Source organism: Chamaea fasciata, unplaced genomic scaffold, assembly GCF_029207755.1.
Source record: "Chamaea fasciata isolate MVZ Bird 193981 ecotype frontalis unplaced genomic scaffold, bChaFas1.0.hap1 SCAF_5, whole genome shotgun sequence".
In the NCBI taxonomy this organism is placed as follows: Eukaryota; Metazoa; Chordata; class Aves; order Passeriformes; family Sylviidae; genus Chamaea; species Chamaea fasciata.
This window is the reverse complement of record NW_027094090.1, coordinates 50,984,529-51,002,377: the sequence shown is the minus strand read 5'-3', so window position 1 is coordinate 51,002,377 and position 17,849 is coordinate 50,984,529. Positions and strand designations below refer to the sequence as shown.

The window sequence follows — 17,849 nt, the reverse complement described above, 5'->3', positions numbered from 1 at the left end:
GATCTTTGCTCACCAAAATTGCAAAGTGTGCAAAGAATTATCTTAGACATCATTATGTTGAGGAAGGCATTACCTATATTATATATTTTGTCTCTTCAAATTGATATCCAGAGCTGTCTCTTTGCTAAGTCTGTTTTTTTTTCTCCTAATCATTTCCTGTGGCTTGGAGGTGTATATCCTCCAGGACGTGCTCTGAAGACTTCAGCAAAAGAGAAAGAGCTTGGCTCAACCACCGGATAAACTCTGCAGCCCACAGCCAGGCAGTCCTGAACCTTCCCTTCCCTGCGAGACCTGTGTGGAGTCTCCCAGGCAGGAAAACTCCCCTCAGAAGTGGCACAGTGAGAAGTCTCCCCAGCCAGCCACAGAATCATCCTCGTGCCTGCTGCTGCCTTCTGATTCGATTACTCCTTTCATTTGTTTGTGTGGGTGCCTTTTTTCACCAGAGTGGATCAGCTCCTGCAGCTGAGATTCCCATTCCACATCACTGCATTTACAGTCAGCAGCAAGGAAAGGAATGCTTCAAATTCCCAGAAGCTGACTCTGGATCATGTCTCTCTTAGTTTGGTGTCAGACCTCTGGGACATTATATAAATAGCCAGTGCATCTTCCCACTGCATTTTCTAAGTTCCTAACAGCTGCCAGCGGGTTGGAGTTGGTCATCCTTACTGGAAAACTGCTCCTCTTCTATCCAGAAAAGGGCAGCTTATTGTCTGAGGTGGGCTTAAGCTCTCCCCCTGTCCTTGGCACCTCCAGCAGCTGCAAAGGCAGTTTTCTGTTTGGTTTTGTGAATCAGATCTTGAGATACCTTGCTTTCTCTGCCTGCTGCACAGAGAGTTTGAGTGCCTGAACACATCTGGAACCCAGCACAGTGTGAGCAGGAGAGGTCCTATCCCATGCTGTGAGTATCCCAGGTGGATTGGACTGCACTGTGTCTTAGCCCATCAAACTCTGGGCTGCAGCAGCTGAGTGCCTGGTATGCCCCTTTCCCTTCAAGGAAATACCTCCTTGGGGTGTATACAGATATTTATCCCTGGATATACATCCCTGGTATGTCCCTTGCCTGCAAAGAGGCCCAGCTACACCAAGAGCAGAGCCCTGTACTGTGAAGTGCTCCTGCTTCCTGCAGTGCCTTGTGCTATCATCAGGCAGAGGGGCAGTTGGGACATTAACCTCCCACTCCTCTCGCTCCAACATCCTCCTCATAAACATCCCGTCCCGCTCAAGTCCTGTGCTATCACATCCTCTCTGCTCTCCCAGACGCTATTCTGGGTTTAGTTCTATATGCCGAGCACACAGCTGGGCATGCCAAAGTCCAGGCAGGCAGCAGGACAGAACTTGGTAACTTGGTTTGGCTGCTGACATATCACAAGTACTGCAGACGAGGGGAGTTGTTTAAGGGTCTTCTTAAAACTAAAATCATCTACTTGAGCCCTCCTTGGAAAGCCAGTTTGTTTCCCTAGGCGTGTTCAGCAGCTGTACCTTACTCCAAGCAGACTCAAACATGCATATGGCATGAAAAACCTTAGTAATAATGGAAGGGAGCAGAACAGAGAGCTTGGAAACTGCAGCACAGTAAGTTTACACAAGCAGCAAGTTAAACACCCATCCCCGGTGAGTCAGTCCTGGCCGTTTCCTTCATTTCCTCCAAGGCTTGCTACGAACATCCAGCGGTAGCGGCTCTTCTGAAATCCCGTTGTCTCTTTTCCTGCCCCTTGTTTACAGCTTTCCTTCAGCAGGGAGCAGAGTTGCAGCCTCCAGCACTTCATTTTCACTGCAGCAGGCTGAGAGAGGTGCTGACCCTCCCCTGGCCTCAGCTCAGCTTTGGTACCACAGTGCTCTTGTTGCTTTTGTGGCTGCCAGCGCCTTCCTGAGCTACAGCAGGCACTGAGGTAAGAGAGGAAAAAGTGTCACAGTTGCAGAATACAGGGAGTTTTTTTAAATCTTGAATGCAGCTGTATCATTGACAGAGGTTCTTTATCCCTACAGCCATACCTTTGGATTCAGTGTGGTAGGGCAGAAAGGATGCAGTGGTGTATTACATTGTTTTAAGTCCACAAACCATCCCTCAGAGATCTGGGTTGGGGCTTCCCTACTTCAGATTGTGGTGTATCTCATGTTCTGATTTCCCCACAGGACAGCAGCTAGGGAGGAGGACTATTTTTAGCTTTTGTTTCTTGGTTGGTTTACAGGAAGTTCTTCATTTGTGGGAGTGAGCTTGGGTGTCTTAGTCTGAGAATCCGCTTCAGTGCCAGCTGTGGATGGAGTTACAAGAGTGAATTCCTGCTGTTGTCTGGGAGAGGCATCGTTTATCCCAGGTGTTCAAGAAACTATGGGCTTCACACAGACAAATACCTGATTTCTGGGATCTTTCCTGAAATTTGTTCAAGGAGATGTCCAGGTGGCTGTGACAGAAAAGTTTAGCAAAATACAGAACTGGGAAATTTCCTTTGGGTGATAGGGCTAAAAATGCTTTTCTGTGTGAAACTAGTTATAAATCCACATTGCTGAGTTAATAACAGTAGCTCTGAGACAAACCCCATATTGTCAAAGAACATGAACATCCCAAGGAAAGAACAGACCAAAATGGGCTTCCCCTATTTCCTTCTCAAGTGCCTTCTCCTGGGAATTCCAAACAGTGTGCAGCGAACAAGTGACCTAGGTACAATGCTGTGTTTGCTCTTATGGAGTAAAACCAGGAGCAAAATAATCCACCCAAAATATGTTTCTTTATAATCCTTACTCAATTTCATCCAGGGTTTTGCTTGGGTTTTTTTCATACAAAAAACAGTAAGAATCGTTTGTAGAAATGGATACCGGCATATGAGCCATGGGGGGATAGTTTTTTGTCATGATGAATTATGTACCAGTTGCAGTGAAGGTCTACATTGGATGGATTAAGTGTGAATGGCCCATTTAGTGTGTTGTACAAAATTTTTCCAATGTAATTGCAGTGCTTGGCCTCGTGTGCAAGTCAGGCTATTGTTCTACATAGCTAAATTCCCCTTTTTTAACAGGGGCTGCCAGGAAAACTTAAACAAAGGCTGCAGACTGTCTTGAGACAAAGGCTGCTGTTAGGGGCATGAGAGTACGGGATGGTCTGGAGAGTCCCTGCCTGTCAGCCACAAAAAGTGGTAAAAGAATCTTCTTATTTGCACACATGCTGTAGCCTGACATTGCCCAATAGTTCACTTGGTTATAAGCTCCTGGCTGTTCTCAAAGGGATGAGGTGGTTCTGAACTTGTGGATGTCCGCCTGGGGGAGGCTGATGGGCTTTCCCAGCTCAGTTTACAGCTGCAATCCAGACTGACATCAAGGAGAATGACTGCTCATGCCACAGCTTCAGAAAGGTGTGGGCTGCACACATTCAAATGTTGGCTTCGTTGACCTTCCCTGATTTTGATGGAATTGAGGGTAGGAATGGCCAGTCTCAAACAGCCAAAGCATGCAAGATCACCTCAGATGTTACTTTAGTTTCACTGAGGGTGTAAAAAACATCAGCTGAGGAGAAGGCAAAACAAACTGCTGCTCAAAGCTTAGCTAGAAATCAAAGAAAGAAGAAAGAAATCCCCACAATGTCTCTCCTGCTCAAGATTTCACATGCACTGCAGCAAAACATGACTCAACACTTCACATCTATTTGCTTATATATTGTTTTTCAAAAGACAGAAGGAAATAGCTTAAAAGTTAGTCCAATTCCATTAAAATCCTTTTAGTTGAGTTTGATAAAATATGGATTCGTTTCACAAGCAAGAAGTTCCTTTGATTAAATATTGGGGGGAAAAAAGGAGCTATGCTAAAGGGGTTATATTCTCCAAAGCAGTTACCCGACCTTTCATGATACACACTGTGGTTAAAGCAACCTGTTTCCTGCTCACCAGTAGCATTTGGCAACTCACTGATGGAATTCTCAGGGGAACTCTAGTGGAACAGTAGTAAACTCTTATATTTTTAGGAGAATTTCCCTCAACCAAACTTGAAAATTATATTTGATATACGTAACGCAGGCTTTTTAAGCCTTATTCCCACCAGATTAATATATGGAGATTTATATCGAAGTGTCCATGCAGGTAAATAACACAAACTTGAATTTAAAGGTTTTATTTTAAAATATATAGTGTAGTGAAAGGGCGGTTTATGGCCAAGAACATTAATGAGGATATTTTTGATACTTTGAATGTCAGCAGTGTCTTTTACTGAATAAAATTATTGCAGTAATTTCTGGCCTGGAGTCCACACATATCAGGAGGTCCGTGGGCTACCTGAGGAGGATCCACAAGAGACACCCAGAAAACACAATACCTGTAAACAAGCATCCAAAAAATAAGAGCAGGTTGAAAAACCCCAGTGCTTCATACTATTAAGATGCCTTCAGAAAGGCAGAAAAACATTATGGAGGAAAAAAGTATACTGGGGGAATGAGCAGTCAAAGAGGAAGATAGGAAAGCTTTTAGTGTACTTTGCCTTTCCTCCGTCGTCCAAAGTTTTAATTTTTGGTAATCCAGGATCACAATATTGATACATCTAGAAATACCACACACAGATTTTGGAAAATCTTAATGAGAACTGGCTATGCGAATATTTCCAAACGGCTGTTCTTAATACAGCAGTCGCTATAGGCAATTCAAGCTCAGTTACAATTTCAAAGAAATCTTTGGGGTTATCCTTTTTCTGCCCTGAAATGCTCCATGCAAAGGATACCCCAAGTTGCCTGTTCCTGGCAGGTGCCTTTCCCAGACTGAAATCCCCATCTGCAGTTCCAGTTTTCTTGTAGCTCCAGGGAGCATTTGGGAGGCAGCTCTTGGTTTCCTGTGGCACTTTCATTTCTGGGTTATAGGATTCTGAACTCTGCAAAAAGCTGGATTTTCCCCCCAAATCCTTCTGTGATTCTTCTGTTGCAGCTAAATCCTTGTGCAAATCTGAAGCAGAGCCCTCATGCTACAGTAAATTGTTGCCCAGTCCATGTTACCTTTCACATCCACTTGCAGGTAATTGCTGGACTGGAGTCTCAGCCTTGCCCTTTATCTGCACCTCACACACTTATGTTTCCCTTCCTTCATTAGCAGTGAGAAAAAGCCTAAAGAGAGAGGATCCAGGATAAGGAGAATTGTCTGCTTTTCCCCTTTGAGAAGTCCTGGAGAACATTACTGGGACTCTTGAAATACTTCCACCCCATTTGGAAATGGCAAAGCAAGAACCTCACCAGAGTCTTCCTCTGTACTTTTATAGATGGGTGTTGATGGCAATAACTTAAGTTGGGCTGCGGGGGGGGGGGGGGTGACACTCAAAGGCTTCTGTAGAAATGATTCTGAAAAAAACAATGAATTCACTACCAGAACATCTAGAACACTTCATTCTGCCTTTGTTTCTCTCCGATTCAGATAGGCCACTTACCCTGTGGTCATTTCTTCAGGCTTTCTGCTCCAGCTATGAACTCTAGAGGTAAATTACTGTAAGGGAGAGGTGGAATATGGACAAAATCATACCTCTGCAGGTACTGTTATTCTAGTCCAGACCTGCTGAAATAGCTGGGACCTCTAAAAAACTGAGCATGGGGGGCAGAAATGAAAGCAGCATGATGCCTTCGAGGGGCTTGCCAAACATTCCTCTGGTTCCAGCTGGAAGGGAGGATGTGGCTATGTAGGAGCTGCATGTGTGCAGGCTTTTCCGCATACAGGCAGCTGCCTCTGCCCCAATCCCATCCTTCCCATCCCTCGACACTTGGAAACCACTGTGCCAGCAAGTCGCTTCTTCCTAGCTGAGATTCGCATATGACTGTGTCCATTTAAGTGTCGTTGCTTGTGGTGTAGGTCAGTAATAATGACTCAGACCAGCCCTTCACTTTCCTTCCTCTTGTTGGCTAGATACAAAATCCAGCACACAAATTAATGTGTCCCATTCACCAAAAAAGAGTATCCCCTGTTCATTAAAAAATTGCACACAGAAGTCCTTAGTTTGTATTAAGGTCCTCTTCAGTAGTTGTAAAATCAAGCACTTAGAAGTTCAGAAAACCCAAATTCTCCCTGCATTCCTGATGTAGTGTTGGGGATTTTTTGTTTCAGTTCTCTTGGTGAACAGAATTACACGTAATGTAGCTTTTACCGAGATAAACACAGTAATTTTTCATCATCGTAGTTTTTGCAGAGGAGGATAAACAAAGCTGAAATGTGCTTCCCTCTGTGTTCAGTGTCTTTGCACAAGTCCTGGACGTGGAGATCTCCGAGCCTGGATCTGTGATAGTGTAGTGCCCCCTCATGGGAAGCTGTTCCTGATGCTGATTCCTGGCTGCATCCAGGTAAAAGAACATGAGCCTAAACACCATTCTGTTCACTGAACCTGCTCCTCTGTGTTGGTTGTTGTCACACCAGCAGGTTTAAAGAGCAACTTCCCTTTTCCTCCCTCAGGTAGTTTTTGTTAGGATTGGGCATTGGATTACTGTTAAGGCTTTCTTTCAGAGTGTTCAAGAAACATCCACCATTTTATTGTAGTTTTCACCTTTTTAGAAAAATAAAATCTCTGGGATTTTAGCCACCCATGGTGGCTTTCCTAGAGGCCCTAAACTTATGTGAAATAAGATAACCAATCTCATAATAGAAAAATGAGCACGTATTCCTTAATCACCTCCATGATATTGGCCTGTTGTATACTGAGAGAGAATTTCCTGTGCCCCTCACTCCCCTCAGTTCTGAAAAAAACAGTCTTTCCCATAGGATGGATTATAAAGATCGATGTGAGCTTGCACAGAAATACAAATCATGCACACAGCGTGGGGAAGCATTGTTTGTTTGGAGTTCTGATGCTGTTGTTGAAGGGCAGACTGAAGCAGGATTGTTTCCTATGAGCAAAGGCACATTTTTCATGAATTTTCATGAGCTTTTGTTCTTAACAAACAAAAAGGGCCTTTTTTTGTGATTCACACTGTGTGATATTTTTAGTTTTCTTTGCATTTAGTTAAGAACAGCACAAGAGTAATCCTGCAAATAAAACATAAAAGCAGAATGACCATATAAAAGGAGTTTCTGCCTCAGCAAAAAACTCGGTTCATTACTGTGGAGGCTCAGGGTGTAAAGTGGCTGTGGTATGGGCCTCATGCTTTTCCTGTGGTCAACATGCATTGTCACAGACTCTTCTTTCTTTTATGACATTTTCACACCTCCTGAGACAGGTGAGCTGAAGTCCCCAAGGAGTCAGAGACTAAAGAAACAAAGACCCAAAAGGTTGTTTAAAAGTTACCTTGTCACAACTGTAAGTAGATGTTTGATGTTCCATTCCCAGGACCTCCCTCTCCCTTACTAGTGATTCTCAAAAAAGCCATATGAGGCCCATCATCTTAGTAGGGTACTCACATCCAGCCCCTGCTAGCCCTGTGCCCTGGAGCATTGTCAGATTGTTCTCTGTAATTTTGGGGGTTGTGTCTCATATTCCCTGCAGGATTCCCAGCAGTGGCTTGGATATCTTTGCCTTTATCCCACCTCTGGTGCTGGGATGCCTTCCAGGCAGGTCTCACAGTGAGCACGTTTCATTCAGGGGCTGGTTTCCTGCTGAGCTGCTTTCATTGAGGGTGAGTAAGGAAGGGTGAATCCTGGGTTCAACTCTTCTCACTAGGACCAAACAGATCAGGGTTTTTTCCTGGGTCAGCCAGCTGCTCCTGAGTCAGGTCAGAATTCTCATCAAAACCCTTACCACATATATGCCCAGTGGGAATCTGCCTAGATTGCTTCAACTTAGATACCCATTCTTCAACTCAAAAACCCCTTATGTCCTTTAGGTACTCCATTACAATAAGATGTCCTGGTGGCCTTAATTATTCCTGATGGAAGGATGGAATCCCTCTCTATCTTGGGAATATTCTCTGCAGTGGATCCCAGAAGAACCATATGGTCTGGGTTTTCTTCTAGTGCCTGAGGTATATTATGGCCCTGTATCATCAGATGGTGGAGAGATGACTCTATGATCTTGCTGTGAGACTGGCCTAGCCCACAGACATTTCAACAGGAGTAAAAGTGCTTCACAGAATATAAAGTGGGTGCTGCTTCTCCACATGGGAGCAGGACATAGCAGAGGAGAAAGGTTGGTTGCAGGAAGGAGGTGCCATGTGACAGAAATAGCACTAAAAGGTCTTGGCAGCATTTACCTGCTCAACAACTGCAGGTTTCTTTGTGAGGAAAGATCAAAGTTTTCTATCCAAATAATATTTTGAATTTAAATGCCTGCATTGAAATCAGGATTTGTAAATCTATAGTAGCTTTGTTATCCAAATTCTCAAGCTTTTTACTCATCACTCGTATGTTTAATGGTCCATGTGACATGCATGGATGGTTTTTAGTTGTTTTTTTTTAAAGGGAAGATGGATTTTTGCTTTCTAAAGGTTAGCTTTGTGGATAGCTTGGCAGTCCCTCCTTTACTGAGAGAGCATGGTGATGTCTGGTTAACTTCTGGTGCAGGGGGTTTCACAACCTCCCACATAACCTTTTCCAGCTCTGGCTTACACAGAGAAAGTTTTTGCAACATCTACTCTTTTTCTTTTCTCCTGTCTCCTTTTCTTTCCTGGAAATTAAGTTAGTTAGATCTTATCTCTGTCCTTCCAGCAGTGTAGTCGCTGCCTTTCTTAATAGCAACCTCTTGTGTACTGCTACTGCACTATCATGTCTTGCCCTATTTCCAGCCTTCTCCTCTAGACTCAATAAACCCAGTTCCCTGTTTTCTTCCCAGAGGTTGTTTTGCAAACCTCTTATCGCTGCAGATGTGTTCCCACACCCAGCCTGCACCAGCCTGGCTGTTTGCTGTTCCCTGTCCCGTGCCAGTGGTGGCTTCTTGCTTCTCCCCGGCTGTGTGCTGCTGCACCCCCTTCCCTGTTCCCAGTGGCTTCCTGCAGTGGGGTTGGCCAGGATTCCTGTGTGGGTGTGGGGGGCCCTGCTGGGCCAGGTGCTGGGAGCAGGTGCCAGGCCCCCAGGCCCTGCTGAGCACAGGAATCAGCATGTGCAGCTCACTCCTCGTGCATCCCAGCCCTGCCAGGAAACCTGAGTCCCCGTGGGACGTTGGGGCTTTGTCCTCAATTCCCGGGTTCAGGAAAGTCACCACCTCTCCAGGGCCTCCCAGATCACAGAATCAGAGAATGGTTTGGGTTGGAAGGGGCATTAAAGCTCATCTCATTCCAAGCCCCCGCCATGGGCAGGGACACCTTCTACTATTCCAGGTTGCTCCAAGCCCTGTCCAGCTTGGCCTGGAACAGTTCCAGAGATGGGGCAGCCACAGCTTCTGTGCCAGGGCCTCAGCACCCTCATAGTAAAGAATTTCTTTCTCATACTTAATCTAAATGTACCCTCTGTCAGTTAGAAGCCATTCCCCATCATCCTGTCACTCCAGGCCCTTGTAAATTGTCTCCATCTTTCTTCTAAGACCCCTCTGCATATTGAAAGGCCACGTAAGGTCTCGCCAGAGCGTTCTCTTCTCCTGGCTGAACAACCCCAGCTCTCTAGGCCTGTCCTTATAGAAGTTAATTAATTTCTGTTTGATTTCTGGTAATCTGCCTTGGAGATTCTCCTAGGATGAAGAGGAGGAGTGTGAGCATTTCAGGAACTTCTAGGGAGGAAGGGCTGCCAAAGAATAGGTACAAGTTGTCTCCTTCACTTTAGGAGCACCAGCTTTCAGGATCAGTTGAAGTTGTGTCACCCCCTTGTATCAGCTATTCAGTGGAAATCATGGTCATGTGCTGTGTTACAACACGAAATCCTTCCAGTCTAAAGAGTGCAAACAGTATCTAAAGAGCTCATTATTACCAATATTCTAATGAATACTTAATTATAAAAGTGGCACATTCTGCTGTCATTTATTTCATTCTCTTCCCAACATCCTTCTCCCCCAAATTATCCTTATATCATTCCCATGTACCCAACAGATTCAGTAACCCCAAAACAGCTATTTTATTCTACTGCCTGGACAAGATACTGCTTAAAATGCCAAAGAGCATGGACAAGGCTATTTCTCCCTGCTGATCCTGCCATGGGGATGCCAGCAAGAGCTCTCTGGTGCACCTGGCCACTGATCCCTGGGTATAGGAGCATTCATCCCTGGATATAGGAACGTGCTCATCTCTGATTCCTCTACATGCTTGTATTTGATTGAAATGAGACAGCTGGTTCCTAATGGGCAGCTGATAGCGGGATTAAAAAAAAAGCTGTATTTCCTTCAGAAACTAGAGGAAGAAACCATCCCCAAGCCTGTCAAAACTACACCATGAAACTAATCCCCAAATCTGAAAATATGTGTTAAAATCAACGAGAGCTTCTGAACTGTCTTTGATTTTGAAACTTTTTGGGAGAAATGGACACTGTTAGGTGGTGATTCGTCTGACCTGTTTTAGGTGTCTACCTTAGGAATAGGTGAAACATGCCCTAGAAATGCTGCTTCAATATTTGAAAAAGGGGCTTTTCTTATTTTGCTTGATGATCTATTCTCAGTTTGTTATTACTTAGATAATATGTTACCATTTTTTTAATACTCAGTTAATCTTCGCTCAGGACGAGGATGGGCTGATAATATATCTTTCTCTGAGAGCTGTGGTTTCAAAAAATCAGCAGTTTCACTCCTGTGATTTTGCAGTTCGTCTTCTGGAAGGGATGTGTGGAATAGAGACAGTGAAGTCGTAAGACCAGAGAAGACAGAAGCCCAGAGGGAAAAAAGGTGAGCAAGTCAGAATCTGAAACAACAGTCAAGAAACGCAGATGATGTGGTTTCTCTAAAAGGCTTGTTGGTTCAGTTAAAGGAAAAGGGAATTTGTGTATGCATAGCTGTAGTTTTACTTACTGTATATTAAAAAGGCAGATTATTTATTGCACACACTATCCAATATCATTATATTAGATATTATACCATACCAGGATATACTGTTAAAGATTTTACATGTGTGTGTGTGTGTGTGTGTACTGTCATAAACTCCAAATCTATGTGCAGAGCAGCTTTACAGAAAAGGACCTGTGTGTGGAAAGTGGTGGAATAATTAATTTTTTCTACAGTTAGTGATCCAGCTTTTTAAAGTAGTTGAGACAACTCTAACCCTTCAGTATAGCTAAGAAACGCCTACAGATGGGACCTCACTTAAGGGATGGTCCCCTAATGTAAAGATTAATTCAGTGGGACATAGACTTGAGCTCTAATTCATGTTCATGTGGTTGTCTCCCAACCCTCAGCCAGATTTAGAGGTTCTTCATCACAGATACTTTATTCTTTCTGTTGTATTTGCTTCCCCTCCCACTGAGCCTTTGTCAAAAGCAACTAATGAGCTGCACTCAGTGTCCTTTTTCGTGTATAGGCTCTTATAAAGGCTGTATTTAAAAGTAGAAATGTGTTCATAAACTTTACTTATGAAAAGGGTGATAGACTGAGGGATAAAAGTAATTTCATTGGGCAGAAATTATTTTACAGTAGATGAACCTGCTGTTATTCAAAGTAAGCAGCATCCAAGCTATTCATGGAATGACATTTGTCTTCAATAAATATTTTACACAATACATACAAGTTATCCATGGAATGGCATTCATTTTTCATAGAAGTTTTATGCAATGCTGGCCACTTGGGACTCTCAGGAATTAAAGATTTGATCATAACATGGTCTTTCATCTTATTTTCTGTGATTTTGATCTCAGAGCTACAAAAGTAGTTGTAATGTGAGGATTTCTGTTTTTTTAATTCCAGGCCCCCTGGATTTTTCCAGTCAATCATGCCTTGTGCATGCAGGCCTACTTATAAAACTTTTCTTTCTTTTCTGACCTCTCACAGATCACTCACGATTTGTCTTAATGCCCTCCTCCACAAAGTCAGGCGCTTGTAAATTGGGAATTTGTGATGTGTCTGTGATGACTTCAGTTTTGGGAGGTATGGGATGCTATTTTAAAGCATAACATAACTGGGAGGGCTTTCCTTATTGCAGGTACTGATGAGAAATTCCCCTGGAAGCTCAGACATTAATCATTGGGAAAAGTGAGTGTCAGGAGCCTGGCTATGGAGCCATGGGGGCATTTATGGACAGCCTTTGCTGGAGGTGGGTGTGGGCCACAGTAAACTTCAGCCAGGAGGAGCAGGAGATACTTTGCCTACTGAGTCATGGCACTAGATGTGCTTTTTGCAATTATCAACAGCGAAATTCAGTGGAAGAATGAATCAGGTCATTGGTATTTAGTCTGAACCAGAGTTGTGAAACTGCAAGTGACTGTGCAGGAGGGAGGTTACTATGATGATGTGCATCATCCAGGGAAAACATGGCCTCGTGCTTACACCTTTCCTTGTATTTCTTCTTGCTTATGTAGCAAACCTGTAGGTATATTAACCTGAAAGACTGAAAGGCTTTTAAAAATTTCCTAAATGAAATTCCTGCTTGTCACCCTTGGATGCAATTCTGAGATTAAAAAAATGCCAGTATTTGCACAGCTTTGTAGTTTCCTGGGACAACCCCCAAATAAGTGAGGGCTTTGTCCACATTTTCAGAGTGCTGCTGCAGTTGTGATCATCATAAAGAAAGAAAAACATGCAAATGAACCGTGCAAAGTAAGATGGTTTGTGATTGGACTTAATGATCTTAAAGGTCCTTCCCAACCTAAAGGATTCTGAGTAGTTTTGGTTGACTTCATTGTGGCCTTCCAGCATCTGAAGGGAGCCCACAGGAAATATGGACATAGACTCTTTACAAGGGCCTGGAGTGACAGGACAAGGGGCAGTGGCTTCACACTGACAGAGAGCAGGTTTAGATTGGATATGCGGAAGAAATTCTTCCCTGTGAGGGTGGGGAGGCCCTGGCACAGGTTGCCCAGAGAAGCTGTGGCTGCCCCATCCCTGGAAGTGTTCAAGACCAGGTTGGATGGGGCTCTGGGCAACCTGGGATAGTGGAAGGTGTCTCTGTCCATGGCAGGAGGCTGGAACCAGATGACCTTTAAAGGTTCCTTCCAACCCAAACCATTCAATTCTGTAAATCCTTTCAGTACTTCTGCTTTTGGATGGAGCAAAGTCTTCATGAAACAACATCCCCACCATTTCCTGCCCACAGCAGCAGTTGGTCAGGCACCAAGGAGCATGTCATATGCCTCAGTAAGTGATTTTAATTGACTAAATAGATTTCTTTGTCTTCTGAATAAATCTCTAAATTTTTTATTATACTTTCCATCTTTGTGTCAGAATCCCTGTCTTTTGGTAGTGCCCAGCATTTAGCATGTGTCTCAGGCATGGTTTTTGACCACTATAAACACATTTTGCACACTTCTGAGTAGCTGCTCATGGCTGGTGTCCTGGCAAATTTTGATCTCTGAAAGGACTTTTAAAGGACTTGACCTTTAAATGTACAGGCTGGCCAAACTACAACAGTTAAGGAAGCTGTGAGGAACCCTGGCTGCTTTGCCTGCCAGCAGAGTTGTTCAGGCTCCCTGCATTCAGCTTGCTTTGATTTAAGCAGAAAGAGGCAGCTATTCCAGACACAGGGCCATTTCCTTTCTGTAACGCAGACTTGGGAAGTTCCCTAGGCTTTGTTTCTTACATAAGAAGTAAGACATGGAGCTGTAGAGAAGTTTAAATAACTGCTGCCAGCCATTTAGAGCAATCATTCATGATTGTGGTTTCCCATTTGGTACCAGTGATGATTAAACTCGGCTAAGCCTCTCCTCTGCTTCCCTCAAACATTTTCCTCCTGCCACACTGACACAGCTGTTTGTGTGTCTGTACAGTGGATTGGATCAGGAACTGATCCAGCTAAAAATAACCAAGGGTAGAGTGGGAAACTATTACTTTTCAGCCACTGAAATTTCAATCTGCATCACGCTGCAGCTGTACCCAGAGCTGCACTGGCACCGTGAGGAGAGCTCAGGAGGAAGTGACCACAAGCACACACAGAAGAGGAGATGAAGCTTTTGGAAGAAAAGGAGGTGGAACCAGAGCTCCAGTGGGATGAGCAGAGTAGTACAAACCTGGCAGCTCCACCCCTCGGAGGTACTTAGCAAGAGATGAGCACCGATTGCAGCTGTGTGACATCCGCCTGGAAAAGATTCCTAAACTGAACCTCCCCTGCAGATATTCCTCGTGTGCAAAAAAGGGCACATTTCTGTTTAATGCCTTTGTTCTGCTTTCTCTTAACTCCCTGCTGCTTCCCCCAGGCTCCTGTTTGATGGCATGGATTGCAAGGTGACATTACCAACTTAAGGAATCCTGAGATGTTTGTTACCACTTGCCCCAGACTGCAATTTTCCCTTATTTGTGCCAGCCTTGCTGTGGGGCTGTGCTGAGCACTGGATCAGGGAAGCAATCCAAATTGAAAATAACCCAGTGGCATGGCTGGGGATGGCAAGAGTTTCAGCCATCCAGGATAATCTGCAGTCACAAATCAGTGAGAGCTGTTTGCCATTTCTGGATGTCATGAAAACACAGCCTCAGAGATACCTATTTAATACAAGGAATATGAACCTTTCAGCCAGTGAAGGAGCCTGGGGAAAGAGGAGGCAGCAATCCTTTGCCCATGTTCATAAGGGACACAAGAGCAAACCTCACTGTGCCCAGATGGCACAAAACACCTTCACACAGGCTTTGCTTTAGCAGTCCTTCACATGATGCTTTTGGAACAAAAGTCAGTGGCAGTGTGTGCTGTTCCTCTGATAGATGTTCCTCATTCTGTGGATTAGGGAGAAAGCTACCCAGACTTTTAAGGGTACTGCAAATATGAGAGCTGTGCTATCACCAAAGAAGGGAATAAAAGAGCCTTCTTCCCAGACAGCTTCATGGTACAGAGTGAAGTAACAATTTGTGGATGCATTCCAGAAGAGGATAGTATTCCTCTTCTCTGCTCTAGAGAAACAATGCCACTGCTGTGATGCACCAGCACTAACATTCATGATCACACCAGCAGTGACATCACTTTCACCTACTCACAGACTCGGAGGAAGCATCTATAATTAGTAATTCTCTTTTGTATTCCAAGCCATGTCTGGTTTTCTTCTGGCATCTCTCTTCAGTTCATGGTTCATGCCTCCTGGGTTGAGTATTTTTAAGTACCAGTCATTTCCTTTTTATTTCCCTGCTGTTTCTGACTTGGCACTTCACTGCTTCTCTCCGCAGGAATGCTCCTGCTGGCAGGTGACTGACTTGAGCACTGATGGCAAATACGGTGATTCCGGAGACTCTGAGCCGGAGGAGTTTCAGGATCTTCTTGGGTTACATTTCTAGAGAAAGGAACTCACTTTCTCTGCACATGCATCCATGGCTCTGGTCACAACGAGGAGGAAGATGCAGGTGAAACCCACAGTCACATTCCCAGCTGCATCTGAAATTAGTCAAGGGCAAGCCTGAAGCTTAGGGCAGGATGTGGCTGCTCTGAGGTTAACCGTGAATGCTTTCACAGCAACCCCTGTCCTCAGCACAGCCCTGATAGGTAACATCAAGGCTGACCATGCCGGGGAGCTTGGATACAAGGGTCCAGACCAAATACCATCAAGTTTTGCCATCTTCTTTCACCTCTCTAAGAATATGAGTTATGTTCACTGATCTTAATTCTTCCTTCACCAGTCACAGGAAGAATGTTCTGTTTCAGTCTTTTGCTCCCTGCAGTCCCATTGCTGCTTCCCTTCTCCCAATAATTGTTAAAATACTTTTTTTTTTTCCAGTTAAGCATCTTGTGGTTTGTGTTTCACCCTATGTTCACATAAAGGCTTGATCATATGACCAAAGAATTGGGAAGATGCCTGAAATCCCTCTAATGTGTACTATATGTAAACTCTGTTTTTCCTGTTTTGCTTGGTATTTCTGCCTGAAGGCATCAGGAGAAATCCAAAGGTCATCTGTTAAAGAAATAGGGAAAGAAAAGAAAGCAAATGACCAGCAAAGAGGCACCTTCTTAAGCACAACAGCCAGGTGCAGAGCTGTGGGAAGAAACTTCCCAGTCCCTGTACTGGAAAAGATCTGCTAAGGCTGGGAAAAGAGAAATGGAAGGACACACACAGACCTGTCAAAAGCTCTGCCATCAGTACAAGCAGGGGCACATTCCGTGTGCTTGGAGGTGCTCTGGGGTAAGCAAGGCAGGGCTGCCCTTTTGTGAGGGGAAACACTGACAGAACAGGGACTGACACAGAGAAGTCTCCACTGTGGTTCTGTGCTTGAAGATGGGAAAGCACAAACACCTCAGGCACAGTCAGGCAGAGTTCAGCAGTGTTGTGGGGAAGGTCAGCTGGAGGGAGAGAGAGAGCAGAAAATATCCCAGGGCAACACATGAGCAGCAGGACAACTGCAAGAGCTTTGGAAAGCAAAAGGAAGCAAGTCCAGGTGTGAGGTATCAATGGGGGATCTGGAAATGGTGATCCTTCTCCCATGCAGCTGTTATCACCCCCACATTACATCTTCCCAGCAGCTCCAGGAAGTCCAACCCTCCCCCAGTCTTCATTCCTAGTTGTTCATCCCATTTCAAACACTTCTGCTCTCCCTTTACCTCACATGGTGGCCTGGTTCAGCTATTCACCACTGCAATGGCAAAATGTTTTGAACACCTTGACTTTGGCTCACTTGCCTCTTCTGGCCTCCCTTTGCTCCATCTCCTGAAATCTCCTGTATTTCCTTATTTTTCAGAGATGGGGGGCTGCTGATGTGTCTCTGGCTATTCAGACCAGTGTTGCTGAGGTGCAGAAGAAACAGAGCCTGAAAGAAAATTCTCCTGTGCAGGCAGGGACGCTTTTGTTTGATATATTTCAAAATATGTTTTAGAGAATAGGCATAAAATACTTCTAAAAACCTACTGAACACACAAAACACACCTCTTGTCCAAGATCAAAAGAAATCTGTTTTTCCAGTTACAATGAAGCCAAGAGTGTAAAAAGCTGTATTTCGGTCATCACTATTACATGACTTTTTTCCCCAGCAGTGGACTGGAAAACTGGATCCTATATAACCCAGGTGAGAAAATAATCTCCTCCAAACCAGGTTTTTCTAACAGCAGGATGGTGTGTCACTGCAGAGAAAAAAAAAAAAGACAAACCACTTTCCCTCATTGTCCTGGGTTGTAGTATAGGATGTGCACAAAGTATTCTATCACCATCTTCATGGACTGCTGAATCCAGGTGGGGCAGTGTTTTCCCCCACCCCCTCCCTCTGGGCCGTTACCTTCTGTTAATGGCTCATCAGATGCCTTGCCCATGACTCACAGATAACTCCCTCCAGGAGCTATCTCTGTTTAATGGGCCATCAAGGACCCCCTGCATGACTCACCATCCCATTGTGAGATGCTCCGCCCAGGGGGAGGAACCAAGCATTCTCACCTGGATATAATCTGGGGTTTGGGACAGTAAAGGGGGCGCTTTACCCACTGGATTCTCAGAGGACCTGAGCTACCAGACCTTTCTACAGGATCACTGCTTCAGGAGGACCACCTCATCTGGACTGCTTCCATCACTCTGCTCAGGTTGTATTCTGACTCTGTCAGTGGTCTTTTGTATTATTGCATCTATTTTATTTTACTTTCTTTCCTTTTTTCCTATTAAATTGTATCTCTGACTTGGAGCCTCTCATTTGTTTTGCTTTCAAACAACTACACTCATAAAGGAATGGTGAGCACTGAGAGCCCTCCTCTGGCTTTTCAGATTCTTTCAGAAATGTGAGAAAATTAAGACCAGTTCTAAGAATGTCCCTCAACTCCAGATTCTTGAGCTGAGAAACTGATGGGAAACTCATTCTGGGGAGAAAGAAAGAAAAAAGGGAAGGGAATGATAAAAAGAAGGAAAGGGAGAGAGAGAGCGAGAGGGAGTTGGGATAACAACACTGGGGTGACAGATTTTATTTCAGAGACGTCATGCATCCATTTGTCTCTCTCAAGTATTTCTAAACTGTCACAGTCC

At 44.4% G+C, this 17,849-nt stretch overlaps 1 long non-coding RNA gene across 9 annotated transcripts; it reads left to right on the top strand.

The window, feature by feature from the left end:
• Positions 1 to 171: 171 nt before the first annotated feature.
• On the top strand, positions 172 to 17,508 carry LOC136289651 (uncharacterized). 9 transcript variants are annotated; one of them, XR_010720828.1, is made up of 10 exons: positions 172 to 898; positions 1,723 to 1,889; positions 6,185 to 6,292; positions 7,429 to 7,558; positions 7,766 to 7,903; positions 10,600 to 10,680; positions 11,927 to 11,976; positions 12,972 to 13,077; positions 13,807 to 13,968; positions 15,088 to 17,508. It is a non-coding gene; the product is annotated as an uncharacterized lncRNA (long non-coding RNA). The 9 variants fall into 9 exon arrangements; XR_010720825.1 differs by having other exon boundaries at positions 172 to 1,889; XR_010720826.1 differs by lacking the exons at positions 172 to 898; positions 1,723 to 1,889 and adding an exon at positions 5,287 to 5,439.
• The last annotated feature ends 341 nt before the right edge of the window (positions 17,509 to 17,849 follow it).